A 14,847-nucleotide genomic window follows, 5' to 3' on the forward strand; every position below is an offset into this window, starting at 1 on the left:
CCTCCTGAGGCGCTGTGGAGAATATATGGCTTTGAACTAAGCAAAATGCACCCACCAGTCTTGCAACTGCAGCTACATCTCCCAAATATGCACATGGTTTCATATCATGGCATGGAAAAAATAAAGAATGTTATCGACCGTGAAGGCATAGAAAGATCAATGTTGACTGCGTACTTTGAAGCAAACAGGTGTATATCAACTTGTCACGCCCAAGATGCGACCCTATCCTAAAGGAACTCGAAGGTCCCACCAAGGATAGAAGCGCATCTTGAAGACGGTTTTGCAAGGTGGATATCATTACATCAACATTACATAATAGATGGGGATACATACAAGGCATACAAATGCTGCAAGAATACATCAATATACATGAGAACAACATCCGACTATGGATGAAACACAAACAGAAGCTCAAACGACATCCACCCTACTAGCCCAGGCTGCCGACCTGGAACCTATCCCCTGATCGAAGAAGAAGCAGAAGAAGAACTCCAAAACAAGTAGACATCGCTCTTGCGTCATGAGCATCGCATAACCTGTACCTGCAACTGGTGTTGTAGTAATCTGTGAGCCACGAGGACTCAGCAATCCCATTACCATGGGTATCAAGACTAGCAAAGCATAATGGGTAAGGAAGGGGTAAAGCGGTGAGGTTGCAGCAGCGACTAAGCAAGTATGGTGGCTAACATACGCAAATAAGAGCGAGAAGAGGAGCAACGGAACGGTCGTGAAGCTAGCAATGATCAAGAAGTGATCCTGAACTCCTACTTACGTCAAACATAACCCAGAAACCGTGTTCACTTCCCGGACCCCGCCGAAAAGAGACCATCAGGGTTACACACGCGGTTGATGTGTTTTAATTAAGTCAAGTGTCAAGTTCTCTACAACCGGACATTAACAAATTCCCATCTGCCACATAACCGCGGGCACAGCTCTCGAAATTTTATACCCTGCAGGGGTGTCCCAACTTAGCCCATTATAAGCTCTCACGGTCAACGAAGGATATTCCATCTCCCGGGAAGACCCGATCAGTCTCGGAATCCCGGTTTACAAGACATTTCGACAATGGTAAAACAAGACTAGCAAAGCCGCCCGATGTGCCGACAATCCCGATAAGAGATGCACATATCTCGTTCTCAGGGCAACACCGGATGGGACATCCTACGAGTAAAACCAGACCTCGAGATACCACTGTTGGGGAACATTGTAATTTCAAAAAAATTCTACGCACACGCAAGATCATAGTGATGCATAGCAACGAGAGGGGAGAGTGTTGTCCACGTACCCTCGTAGACCGAAAGCGGAAGCATTAGCACAACGAGGTTGATGTAGTCGTACGTCTTCACGATCCGACCGATCCAAGTACCGAACGCACGGCACCTCCGAGTTCAGCACACGTTCAGCTCGGTGACGTCCCTCGAACTCCGATCCAGCTGAGCTTTGAGGGAGAGTTCCGTCAGCACGATGGCGTGGTGACGATGATGATGTTCTAGCGACGCAGGGCTTCGCCTAAGCACCGCTACGATATTATCGAGGTGGATTATGGTGGAGGGGGGCACCGCACACGGCTAAGAGATCAATAGATCAATTGTTGTGTCTTTGGGGTGCCCCTGCCCCCGTATATAAAGGAGCAAGGGGGGAGGTGGCCGGCCTCGGAGGAGGGCGCGCCAAGGGGGGAGTCCTACTCCCACCGGGAGTAGGACTCCTCCTTACCTTGTTGGAGTAGGAGAAGGGAAGGGACAAGGAGAAGGAAGGAAGGGGGCGCCCCCCCTCCCTAGTCCAATTCGGACTAGTCCATGGGGAGGCGTGCGGCCACCCTTTGGGGCCTTTCTCTCCTTTCCCGTATGGCCCATTAAGGCCCAATACGAATTCCCGTAACTCTCTGGTACTCCGAAAAATACCCGAATCACTCGGAACCTTTCCGATGTCCGAGTATAGTCGTCCAATATATCGATCTTTACGTCTCGACCATTTCGAGACTCCTCGTCATGTCTCTGATCTCATCCGGGACTCCGAACTCCTTAGGTACATCAAAACACATAAACTCATTATATAACCGTCATCTAACTTTAAGCGTGCGGACCCTACGGGTTCGAGAACTATGTAGACATGACCGAGACACGTCTCTGGTCAATAACCAATAGCGGAACCTGGATGCTCATATTGGCTCCCACATATTCTACGAATATCTTTATCGGTCAGACCGCATAACAACATACGTTGTTCCCTTTGTCATCGGTATGTTACTTGCCCGAGATTCGATCGTCGGTATCTCAATACCTAGTTCAATCTCATTACCGGCAAGTCTCTTTACTCGTTCTGTAATACATCATCCCACAACTAACTCATTAGTTGCAATGCTTGCAAGGCTTAAGTGATGTGCATTACCGAGTGGGCCCAGAGATACCTCTCCGACAATCGCAGTGACAAATCGTAATCTCGAAATACGCCAACCCAACAAGTACCTTTGGAGACACCTGTAGAGCATCTTTATAATCACCCAGTTACGTTGTGACGTTTGGTAGCACACAAAGTGTTCCTCCGGTAAACGGGAGTTGCATAATCTCATAGTCATAGGAACATGTATAAGTCATGAAGAAAGCAATAGCAACAAACTAAACGATCAAGTGCTAAGCTAACGGAATGGGTCAAGTCAATCACATCATTCTCCTAATGATGTGATCCCGCTAATCAAATGACAACTCATGTCTATGGTTAGGAAACACAACCATCTTTAATTAACGAGCTAGTCAAGTAGAGGCATACTAGTGACACTCTGTTTGTCTATGTATTCACACATGTATTATGTTTCCGGTTAATACAATTCTAGCATGAATAATAAACATTTATCATGATATAAGGAAATAAATAATAACTTTATTATTGCCTCTAGGACATATTTCCTTCAGTCTCCCACTTGCACTAGAGTCAATAATCTAGTTCACATCACCATGTGATTTAATACCAATAGTTCACATAACCATGTGATTAACACCCATAGTTCACATCGTCATGTGACCAACACCCAAAGGGTTTACTAGAGTCAGTAATCTAGTTCACATCGCTATGTGATTAACACCCAAAGAGTACTAAGGTGTGATCATGTTTTGCTTGTGAGATAATTTTAGTCAACGGGTCTGTCACATTCAGATCCGTAAGTATTTTGCAAATTCTATGTGTACAATGCTCTGCACGGAGCTACTCTAGCTAATAGCTCCCACTTTCAATATGTATCTAGATTGAAACTTAGAGTCATCTGGATCAGTGTCAAAAACTTGCATCGACGTAACCCTTTACGACGAACCTTTTTTCACCTCCATAATCGAGAAACATATCCTTATTCCACTAAGGATAATTTTGACCGCTGTCCAGTGATCTACTCCTAGATCACTATTGTACTCCCTTGCCAAACTCACTGGTAGGGTATACAATAGATCTGGTACACAGCATGGCATACTTTGTAGAACCTATGACATAGGGAATGAGTTTCATTCTCTTTCTATCTTCTGCCATGGTCAGGCTTTGAGTCTTACTCAATTTCACACCTTGTAAAACAGGCAAGAACTCTTTCTTTGACTGTTCCATTTTGAACTACTTCAAAATCTTGTTAAGGTATGTACTCATTGAAAATCTTATCAAGCGTCTTGATCTATCTCTATAGATCTTGATGCTCAATATGTAAGCAGCTTCACCGAGGTATTTCTTTAAAAAACACCTTTCAAACACTCCTTTATGCTTTGCAGAATAATTCTACATTATTTCCGATCAACAATATGTCATTCACATATACTTATCAGAAATGCTGTAGTGCTCCCACTCACTTTCTTCTAAATACAGGCTTCACCGCAAGTCTGTATAAAACTATATCCTTTGATCAACTTATCAAAGCGTATATTCCAACTCCGAGATGCTTACACCAGTCCATAGATGGATCGCTGGAGCTTGCATATTTTGTTAGCACCTTTAGGATTGACAAAACCTTCTGGTTGCATCATATACAACTCTTCTTTAATAAATCCATTTAAGGATTGCAGTTTTTGTTATCCATTTGCCAGATTTCATAAAATGTGGCAATTGCTAACATGATTCGGACAGACTTAAGCATAGATACGAGTGAGAAACTCTCATCGTAGTCAACATCTTGAACTTGTCGAAAATCTTTTGCGACAACTCTAGCTTTGTAGATAGTAATACTACTATTAGCGTCCATCTTCCTCTTGAAGATCCATTTATTCTCAATGGCTCGCCGATCATTAGGCAAGTCAAACAAAGTCCATACTTTGTTCTCATACATGGATCTCATCTCAGATTTCATGGCCTCAAGCCATTTTGCGTAATCTGGGCTCATCATTGCTTCCTCATAGTTTGTAGGTTCGTCATGGTCAAGTAACATGACCTCCAGAACATGATTACCGTACCACTCTGGTGTGGATCGTGCTCTGGTTGATCTACGAAGTTCTGTAGTAACTTGATCCGTAGTTTTATGATCATCATCACTAACTTCCTCACTAATTGGTGTACGCATCACTGGAACTAATTTCTGTGATGAACTATTCTCCAATTCGGGAGAAGGTACAATTACCTCATCTAGTTTTACTTTCCTCCCACTCACTTCTTTCGAGAGAAACTCCTTCTCCAGAAAGGATCCATTCTTAGCAACGAATGTCCTGCCTTTGGATCTGTGATAGAAGGTGTACCCAACAGTCTCCTTTGGGTATCCTATAAAGACACATTTTCCGATTTGGGTTTGAGCTTATCAGGATGAAACTTTTTCACATAAGCATCGATACCCCAAACTTTAAGAAACGACAACTTTGGTTTCTTGCCAAACCACAGTTCATAAGGCGCCGTCTCAACGGATTTAGATGGTGCCCTATTTAATGTGAATGCAGCTGTCTCTAATGCATAACCCCAGAACGATAGTGGTAAATCGGTAAGAGACATCATAGATTGCACTATATGCAATAAAGTACAATTATGACGTTCGGACACACCATTATGTTGTGGTGTTCCAGGTGGCACGAATTTGTGAAACTATTCCACATTGTTTTAATTGAAGACCAAACTCGTAACTCAAATATTTGTTTCCGCGATCAGATCGTAGAAACTTTATTTTCTTGTCATGATGATTTTCCACTTCACTCTGAAATTCTTTGAACTTTTCAAATGTTTCAGACTTATGTTTCATCAAGTAGATATACCCATATCTGCTCAAATTGTTTGTGAAGGTCAGAAAATAACGATACCCGCCGTGAGCCTCAACACTCATCGGATCGCATACATCAGTATGTATTATTTCCAATAAGCCAGTTGCTTGCTCCATTGTTCCGGAGAACGGAGTTTTAGTCATCTTGCCCATAAGGCATGGTTCGCAAGCATCAAGTGATTCCAAAATCCCATCAGCATGGAGTTTCTTCATGCGCTTTACACCTATATGACCTAAACGGTAGTGCCACAAACAAGTTGCACTATCATTATTAACTTTGCATCTTTTGGCTTCAATATTATGAATATGTGTATCACTACGATCGAGATCCAATGAACCATTTTCATTGGGTGTGTAACCATATAAGGTTTTATTCATGTAAACAGAACAACAATTATTCTCTAACTTAAATGAATAACCGTATTGCAATAAACATGATCAAATCATATTCATGCTCAACGCAAACACCAAATAACACTTATTTAGGTTCAACACTAATCCCAAAAGTATAGGGAGTGCGCGATGATGATCATATCAATCTTGGAACCACTTCCAATACACATCGTCACTTTATCCTTAACTAGTTTCTGTTCATTATGCAACTCCCGTTTCGAGTTACTACTCTTTAGCAACTGAACTAGTATCAAATACGGAGGGGTTGCTATAAACACTAGTAAAGTACACATCAATAACATGTATATCAAATATACCTTTGTTCACTTTGCCATCCTTCTTATCCGCCAAATACTTGGGGCAGTTCCGCTTCCAGTGACCAGTTCCTTTGAAGTAGAAGCACTCAGTCTCAGGCTTAGGTCCAGACTTGGGCTTCTTCACTTGAGCAGCAACTCGCTTGCCGTTCTTCTTGAAGTTCCCCTTCTTCCCTTTGCCCTTTTCTTGAAACTATTGGTCTTGTCAACCATCAACACTTGATGTTTTTCTTGATTTCTACCTTCGTCGATTTCAGCATCACAAAGAGCTTGGGAATCGTTTCCGTTATCCCTTGCATATTATAGTTAATCACGAAGTTCTAGTAACTTGGTGATAGTGACTAGAGAACTCTGTCAATTACTATCTTATCTGGAAGATTAACTCCCACTTGATTCAAGCGATTGTAGTACCCAGACAATCTGAGCACATGCTCACTGCTTGAGCTATTCTCCTCCTTCTTTTAGCAATAGAACTTGTTGGAGACTTCATATCTCTCAACTCGGGTATTTGCTTGAAATATTAACTTCAACTCCTGGAACATCTCATATGGTCCATGACGTTCAAAACGTCTTTGAAGTCCCGATTCTAAGCCTTTAAGCATGGTGCACTAAACTATCAAGTAGTCATCATATTGAGCTAGCCAAACGTTCATAACGTCTGCATTTGCTCCTGCAATAGGTCTGTCACCTAGAGGTGCATCAAGGACATAATTCTTCTGTGCAGCAATGAGGATAATCCTCAGATCACGGATCCAATCCGCATCATTGCTACTAACATATTTCAACATAATTTTTCTCTAGGAACATATCAAAATAAACATAGGGAAGCAACAACGCGAGCTATTGATCTACAACATAATTTGCAAAATACTATCAGGACTAAGTTCATGATAAATTTAAGTTAAATTAATCATATTACTTAAGAACTCCCACTTAGATAGACATCCCTCTAATCCTCTAAGTGATCACGTGATCCATATCAACTAAACCATGTCCGATCATCACGTGAGATGGAGTAGTTTCAATGGTTTTTTGACCAGAAACAGTAGGAAAGGCTCCTACCGTATAATTATATTAAGAAAAGGATCTGTACAAGATGAGTATTTACATCATGGGGGGGAGGGGAGAGGGCAGACCACTTTGGGTCCCACCCAGAAGAACTAGAAAAAGAGGGGTGGTCTAGTGCAAAGAGTTTACAAAATCCCGAACTAGAGACCTATTTGCCTCTTTGACCCTATGCTGCAGAAGTTCAAAGTCTTTCTTGAATCTGTCAAGCCACGATCGGAAGGAAGGATCTATTGATCTGAAGTGTTTGTTGTTTCGTTCCTTCCAAATGCTCCACGACGCCACAACAAATTTTTCAAACAGCATGGGCGTGGGGTGGTTTGTTTGTTGGTCTTCAATAGCTTGCACCCTATCCCCGAAAGGTTCCCAGTTGATGTCCAGGGCTTGCCAGCAGTGCTTACTAAACGAGCACGTGAAAATCATGTGCTTCACTGTTTCCTCGATGTTGCGCCCACACAGCAGACAGTTGTGGTCATCACCGATGTTGTAGTGGCGTCTTTTCAGCATATTCCGGGTGTTCAGCCTATCATGGAGGAGAAGCCATGCAAAGACTTTCAACTTCATAGTACATTTAGACATCCAAAGCCAGTGAAAAACTTTATGAGCGTGGACCTCCCGAAAGTAGAAACGGTAGTAGTCCGTTGATCTGTAAATAGATTTGCCCCAAACATAGCTCCAGACATCCGAGGCAGAGATCATAGGTTGGAATGATGAAGCGATCATTTGAATGTGCCGGACTTCATCAAACGCTTGGGGGGAAAGTGGCAGGTGAGAAGCCAATCCAAGAGACGTGCTCCCCAAGAAATCACGGACAGAAATATCTTCATTAATTGCATATGAGTAAGCCCGAGGATGAGAGTCTAGTAACAGTTGATTAGTCCAGTGATCTTTCCAAAAGAGGGCGGTGGAGCCACACACAATATTAACAAGAGAAATGCCGCGAGATGTCGGTGTGAGCTTTAGTATGTCACGCCACCAGAAAGATCCAACCGGATCCATTGCGTGTGGGATTTTCTGATCATAGTATGTGTCCCAAGTAAGTTGTACCCATGGAATATCCAGTTTGTTATAAAACTTGTGTAAGAACTTCAGGAGGAGAGCTTCATTCTGGATCTTGAGGTTTATGACACCAAGCCCTCCATTCTTCTTAGGTTTACAAACCATGTCCCAGGCAGCAAGTGAGTTGGATCTCTCACCTTGGTCAGTTTTTTTGATCCATAGACATCTTCTCCTGATTTTATCCAGTATCTCAATGAGTTTAGGTGGGAACTTGAGCGTACACATAGCATAAATGAGTAGGGACGTGACTGTGGTGTTGAGCAACGTGAGGTTCCCAGCGTACAACATGAGTGAGAGCCTGGAGGAAAGATTTCATTCCACATTACTAACCAGAGGCATAAAGTCAAGAAGTGTTGGTCGGGAGGTGCCTAGGGGCAGGCCAAGGTAGGTGAAAGGCATGGAACCAATAGAGCATCCGAAGATAGAGGCAATATCTGTAGCCAATCGCGGGTCCAAGTTGATGGGTATTAATGTGGATTTATGAAAGTTGATCTTCAGGCCAATAGACTGGGCATAATCAGATAGAATGTTCTTGATGATCACAACTTGTCTTCAATGGTGAACATCACTATGTTGATCATATCTACTATATGATTCACGCTCGACCTTTCGGTCTCAGTGTTCTGAGGCCATATCTGTTATATTCTAGGCTCGTCAAGTTTAACCTGAGTATTCCGCATGTGCAACTGTTTTGCACCCGTTGTATTTGAACGTAGAGCCTATCACACCCGATCATCACGTGGTGTCTTAGCACGAAGAACTTTCGCAACGGTGCATACTCAGGGAGAACACTTATACCTTGATAATTTAGTGAGAGATCATCTTATAATGCTACCGTCAATCAAAGAAAGATAAGATGTATAAAAGATAAACATCACATGCAATCAATATAAGTGATATGATATGGCCATCATCATCTTGTGCTTGTGATCTCCATCTCCGAAGCACCGTCATGATCACCATCGTCACTGGCGCGACACTTTGATCTCCATCGTAGCATCGTTGTCGTCTCGCCAACTTATGCTTCTACGACTATCGCTACCGCTTAGTGATAAAGTAAAGCATTACAGGGCGTTTGCATTGCATACAATAAAAGCGACAACCATATGGCTCCTGCCAGTTGCCGATAACTCGGTTACAAAACATGATCATCTCATACAATAAAATTTAGCATCATGTCTTGACCATACCACATCACAACATGCCCTGCAAAAACAAGTTAGACGTCCTCTACTTTGTTGTTGCAAGTTTTACGTGGCTGCTATGGGCTGAGCAAGAACCGTTCTTACCTACGCATCAAAACCACAACGATAATTCGTCAAGTTAGTGCTGTTTTAACCTTCTCAAGGACCGGGCGTAGCCACACTCGGTTCAACTAAAGTTGGAGAAACTGACACCCGCTAGTCACCTGTGTGCAAAGCACGGCGGTAAAACCAGTCTCGCGTAACCGTACGCGTAATGTCGGTCCGGGCCGCTTCATCCAACAATACCGCTGAACCAAAGTATGACATGCTGGTAAGCAGTATGACATGCTGGTAAGCAGTATGACTTGTATTGCCCACAACTCACTTGTGTTCTACTCGTGCACATAACATCCACGCATAAAACCTGGCTCGGATGCCACTGTTGGGGAACGTAGTAATTTCAAAAATTTCCTACGCACACACAGGATCATGGTGATGCATAGCAACAAGAGGGGACAGTGTTGTCCACGTACCCTCGTAGACCGAAAGCGGAAGCGTTAGCACAACGCGGTTGATGTAGTCGTACATCTTCACGATCCGACCGATCAAGTACCGAACGCACGACACCTTCGAGTTCAGCACACGTTCAGCCCGATGACGTCCCTCGAACTCCGATCCAGCCGAGTGTTGAGGGAGACTTTTGTCAGCACGACGGCGTGGTCACGATGATGATGTTCTACCGACGCAGGGCTTCGCCTAAGCACCGCTTCCGTATTATCGAGGTGGATTATGGTGGAGGGGGGCACCGCACACGGCTAAGAGATCAAGAGATCAATTGTTGTGTCTTTGGGGTGCCCCCTGCCCCCGTATATAAAGGAGCAAGGGGGGACGCGGCCGGCCTAGGAGGAGGGCGCGCCAAAGGGGAGTCCTACTCCCACCGGGAGTAGGACTCCTCCTTTCCTTGTTGGAGTAGGAGAAGGGAAGTGAGAAGGAGAAGGGAGGAAGGGGGCGCCCCTCCTCCCTAGTCCAATTCGGACTAGTCCATGAGGAGGGGTGCGGCCACCCTTTGGGGCCTTTCTCTCCTTTCCCGTATGGCCCATTAAGGCCCAATACGAATTCCCGTAACTCTCCAGTACTCCGAAAAGTACCCGAATCACTCGGAACCTTTCCGATGTCCGAATATAGTCGTCCAATATATCGATCTTTACGTCTCGACCATTTTGAGACTCCTCGTCTAGTTCCTGATCTCACCCGGGACTCCGAAGTCATTCGGTACATCAAAAAACATAAACTCATAATATAACCATCATCTAACTTTAAGCGTGCGGACCCTGCGGGTTCGAAAACTATGTAGACATGACCGAGACACGTCTTCGGTCAATAACCAATAGCGGAACTTGGATGGTCATATTGGCTCCCACATATTCTACAAAGATCTTTATCGGTCAGACCACATAACAACATACCTTGTTCCCTTTGTCATCGGTATGTTACTTGCCCGAGATTCGATCGTCGATATCTCAATACCTAGTTCAATCTCGTTACTGGCAAGTCTCTTTACTCGTTCCGTAATACATCATCCCGCAACTAACTCATTAGTTACAATGCTTGCAAGGCTTATAGTGATGTGCGTTACCGAGTGGGCCCAGAGATACCTCTCCCACAATCGGAGTGACAAATCCTAATCTCGAAATACGCCAACCCAACAAGAACCTTCGGAGACACCTACAAAGCACCTTTATAATCACCCAGTTACGTTCTGACGTTTGGTAGCACACAAAGTGTTCCTCCAGTAAACGGGAGTTGCATAATCTCATAGTCATAGAACATGTATAAGTCATGAAGAAAGCAATAGCAACATACTAAACGATCGTGTGCTAAGCTAACGGAATGGGTCAAGTCAATCACATCATTCTCCTAATGATGTGATCCCGTTAATCAAATGACAACTCATGTCAGTGGCTAGGAAACATAACCATCTTTGATCAACGAGCTAGTCAAGTAGAGGCATACTAGTGACACTCTGTTTGTCTATGTATTCACACATGTATCATGTTTCCAGTTAATACAATTCTAGCATGAATAATAAACATTTATCATGATATAAGAAAATAAATAATAACTTTATTATTGCCTCAAGGGCATATTTCTACAGTCTCCCACTTGCACTAGAGTCAATAATCTAGAGCACATCGACATGTGATTTAACATCAATAGTTCATATCACCATGTGATTAACACCCATAGTTCACATCGTCATGTGCCAACACCCAAAGGGTTTACTAGAGTCAATAATCTAGTTCACATCGCTATGTGATTAACACCCAAAGAGTACTAAGGTGTGATCATGTTTTGCTTGTGAGAGAATTTTAGTCAACGGGTCTGCCATATTCAGATCCGTATGTATTTTGCAAATTTCTATGTCTACAATGCTCTGCACGGAGCTACTCTAGCTAATTGCTCCCACTTTCAATATGTATCTAGACCGAGACTTAGAGTCATCTAGATTAGTGTCAAAACTTTTATCGACGTAACCCTTTACGACCAACCTTTTGTCACTTCCATAATCGAGAAACATATCCTTATTCCACTAAGGATAATTTTGACCGCTGTCCACTGATCTACTCCTAGATCACTATTGTACTCCCTTGCCAAACTCAATGGTAGGGTATGCAATAGATCTGGTACACAGCATGGCATACTTTATACAACCTATGGCTGAGGCATAGGGAATGACTTTCATTCTCTCTCTATCTTCTGCCGTGGTCAGGCTTTGAGTCTTACTCAATTTCACACCTTGTAACACAGGCAAGAAACTCTTTCTTTGACTGTTCCATTTTGAACTACTTCAAAATCTTGTCAAGGTATGTACTCATTGAAAAAACTTATCAAGCGTCTTGATCTATCTCTATAGATCTTGATGCTCAATATGTAAGCAGCTTCACCGAAGTCCTTCTTTGAAAAACTCCTTTCAAATACTCCTTTATGCTTTGCAAAATAATTCTACATTATTTCCGATCAACAATATGTCATTCACATATACTTATCAGAAATGTTGTAGTGCTCCCACTCACTTTCTTGTAAATACAGGCTTCACCGCAAGTCTGTATAAAACTATATGCTTTGATCAACTTATCAAAGCATATCTTCCAACTCCGAGATGCTTGCACCAGTCCATAGATGGATCGCTGGAGCTTGCATATTTTGTTAGCACCTTTAGGATTGACAAAACCTTCTGGTTGCATCATAGACAACTCTTCTTTAATAAATCTATTAAGGAATGCAGTTTTGTTTATCCATTTGCCAGATTTCATAAAATGCGGCAATTGCTAACATGATTCGAACAGACTTAAGCATAGATACGAGTGAGAAACTCTCATCGTAGTCAACACTTTGAACTTGTCGAAAACCTTTTGCGACAATTCTAGCTTTGTAGATAGTAACACTACTATCAGCGTCTGTCTTCCTCTTGAAGATCCATTTATTCTCAATGGCTTGCCGATCATCGGGCAATTCCACCAAAGTCCATACTTTGGTTTCATACATGGATCCTATCTCAGATTTCATGGCCTCAAGCCATTTTGCGGAATCTCGGCTCATCATCGCTTCCTCATAGTTCGCAGGTTCGTCATGGTCTAGTAACATGACTTCCAGAACAGGATTACCGTACCACTCTGGTGCGGATCTTACTCTGGTTGACCTACGAGGTTCGGTAGTAACTTGATGTGAAGTTTCATGATCATCATCATTAACTTCCTCACTAATTCGTGTAGGCATCACTGGAACTGATTTCAGTGATTAGCTACTTTCCAATTCGAGAGAAGGTACAGTTACCTCATCAAGTTCTACTTTCCTCCTACTCACTTCTTTCGAGAGAAACTCCTTCTCTAGAAAGGATCCACTCTCAGCAACGAATATCTTGCCTTCGGATCTATGGTAGAAGGTGTACCCAATAGTTTCTTTTTGGTATCCTATGAAGATTTACTTCTTCGATTTGGGTTCGAACTTATCATGTTGAAACTTTTTCACATAAGAATCGCAGTCCCAAACTTTAAGAAACGACAACTTGGGTTTCTTGCCAAACCACAGTTCATATGGTGTCGTCTCAAGGGATTTAGATGATGCCCTATTAATCGTGAATGCAGCTGTCTCTAATGCATAACCCCAAAATTATAGTGGTAAATCGGTAAGAGACATCATAGATTGTACCTTATCTTAATAAAGTACTGTTATGACGTTCGGACACACCATTACGCTGTGGCGTTCCAGGCGGCATGAGTTTGTGAAACCATTCCACATTGTTTTAATTGAAGACCAAACTCGTAACTCGAATATTCGTCTCCGTGATCAGATCGTGGAAATTTTAATTTTCTTGTTACGATGATTCTCCACTTCACTCTGAAATTCTTTGAACTTTTCAAATGTTTCAGACTTGTGTTTCATCAAGTAGATATACCCATATCTGCTTAAATCATCTGTGAAGGTCAGAAAATAACGATACTTGCCGCGAGCCTTAACACTCATCGGATCACATACATCAGTATGTATTATTTCCAATAAGTCAGTTGCTCGCTCCATTGTTCCGGAGAACGGACTCTTAGTCATCTTACCCATAAGGCATGGTTCGCAAGCATCAAGTGGTTCATAATCAAGTGATTCCAAAAGCCCATCAGCATGGAGTTTCTTCATGCGCTTTACACCAATATGACCTAAACGGCAGTGCCACAAATAAGTTGCACTATCATTATTAACTTTGCATCTTTTGGCTTCAATATTATGAATATGTGTATCACTACGATCGAGATCCAATGAACCATTTTCATTGGGTGTGTAACCATATAAGGTTTTATTCATGTAAACAGAACAACAATTATTCTCTAAGTTAAATGAATAACCGTATTGCAATAAACATGATCAAATCATATTCATGCTCAACGCAAACACCAAATAACACTTATTTAGGTTCAACACTAATCCCAAAAGTATAGGGAGTGCGCGATGATGATCATATCAATCTTGGAACCACTTCCAATACACATCGTCACTTCATCCTTAACTAGTTTCTGTTCATTATGCAACTCCCGTTTCGAGTTACTACTCTTTAGCAACTGAACTAGTATCAAATACGGAGGGGTTGCTATAAACACTAGTAAAGTACACATCAATAACATGTATATCAAATATACCTTTGTTCACTTTGCCATCCTTCTTATCCGCCAAATACTTGGGGCAGTTCCGCTTCCAGTGACCAGTTCCTTTGAAGTAGAAGCACTCAGTCTCAGGCTTAGGTCCAGACTTGGGCTTCTTCACTTGAGCAGCAACTCGCTTGCCGTTCTTCTTGAAGTTCCCCTTCTTCCCTTTGCCCTTTTCTTGAAACTATTGGTCTTGTCAACCATCAACACTTGATGTTTTTCTTGATTTCTACCTTCGTCGATTTCAGCATCGCGAAGAGCTCGGGAATTACTTTCGTCATCCCTTGCATACTATAGTTCATCATGAAGTTCTACTAACTTGGTGATGGTGACTAGAGAATTCTGTCAATCACTATCTTATCTAGAAGATTAACTCCCACTTGATTCAAGCGATTGTAGTACCCAGACAATCTGAGCACATGCTCACTACTTGA

Source organism: Triticum aestivum, chromosome 1D, assembly GCF_018294505.1.
Source record: "Triticum aestivum cultivar Chinese Spring chromosome 1D, IWGSC CS RefSeq v2.1, whole genome shotgun sequence".
NCBI classification, from domain to species: Eukaryota; Viridiplantae; Streptophyta; class Magnoliopsida; order Poales; family Poaceae; genus Triticum; species Triticum aestivum.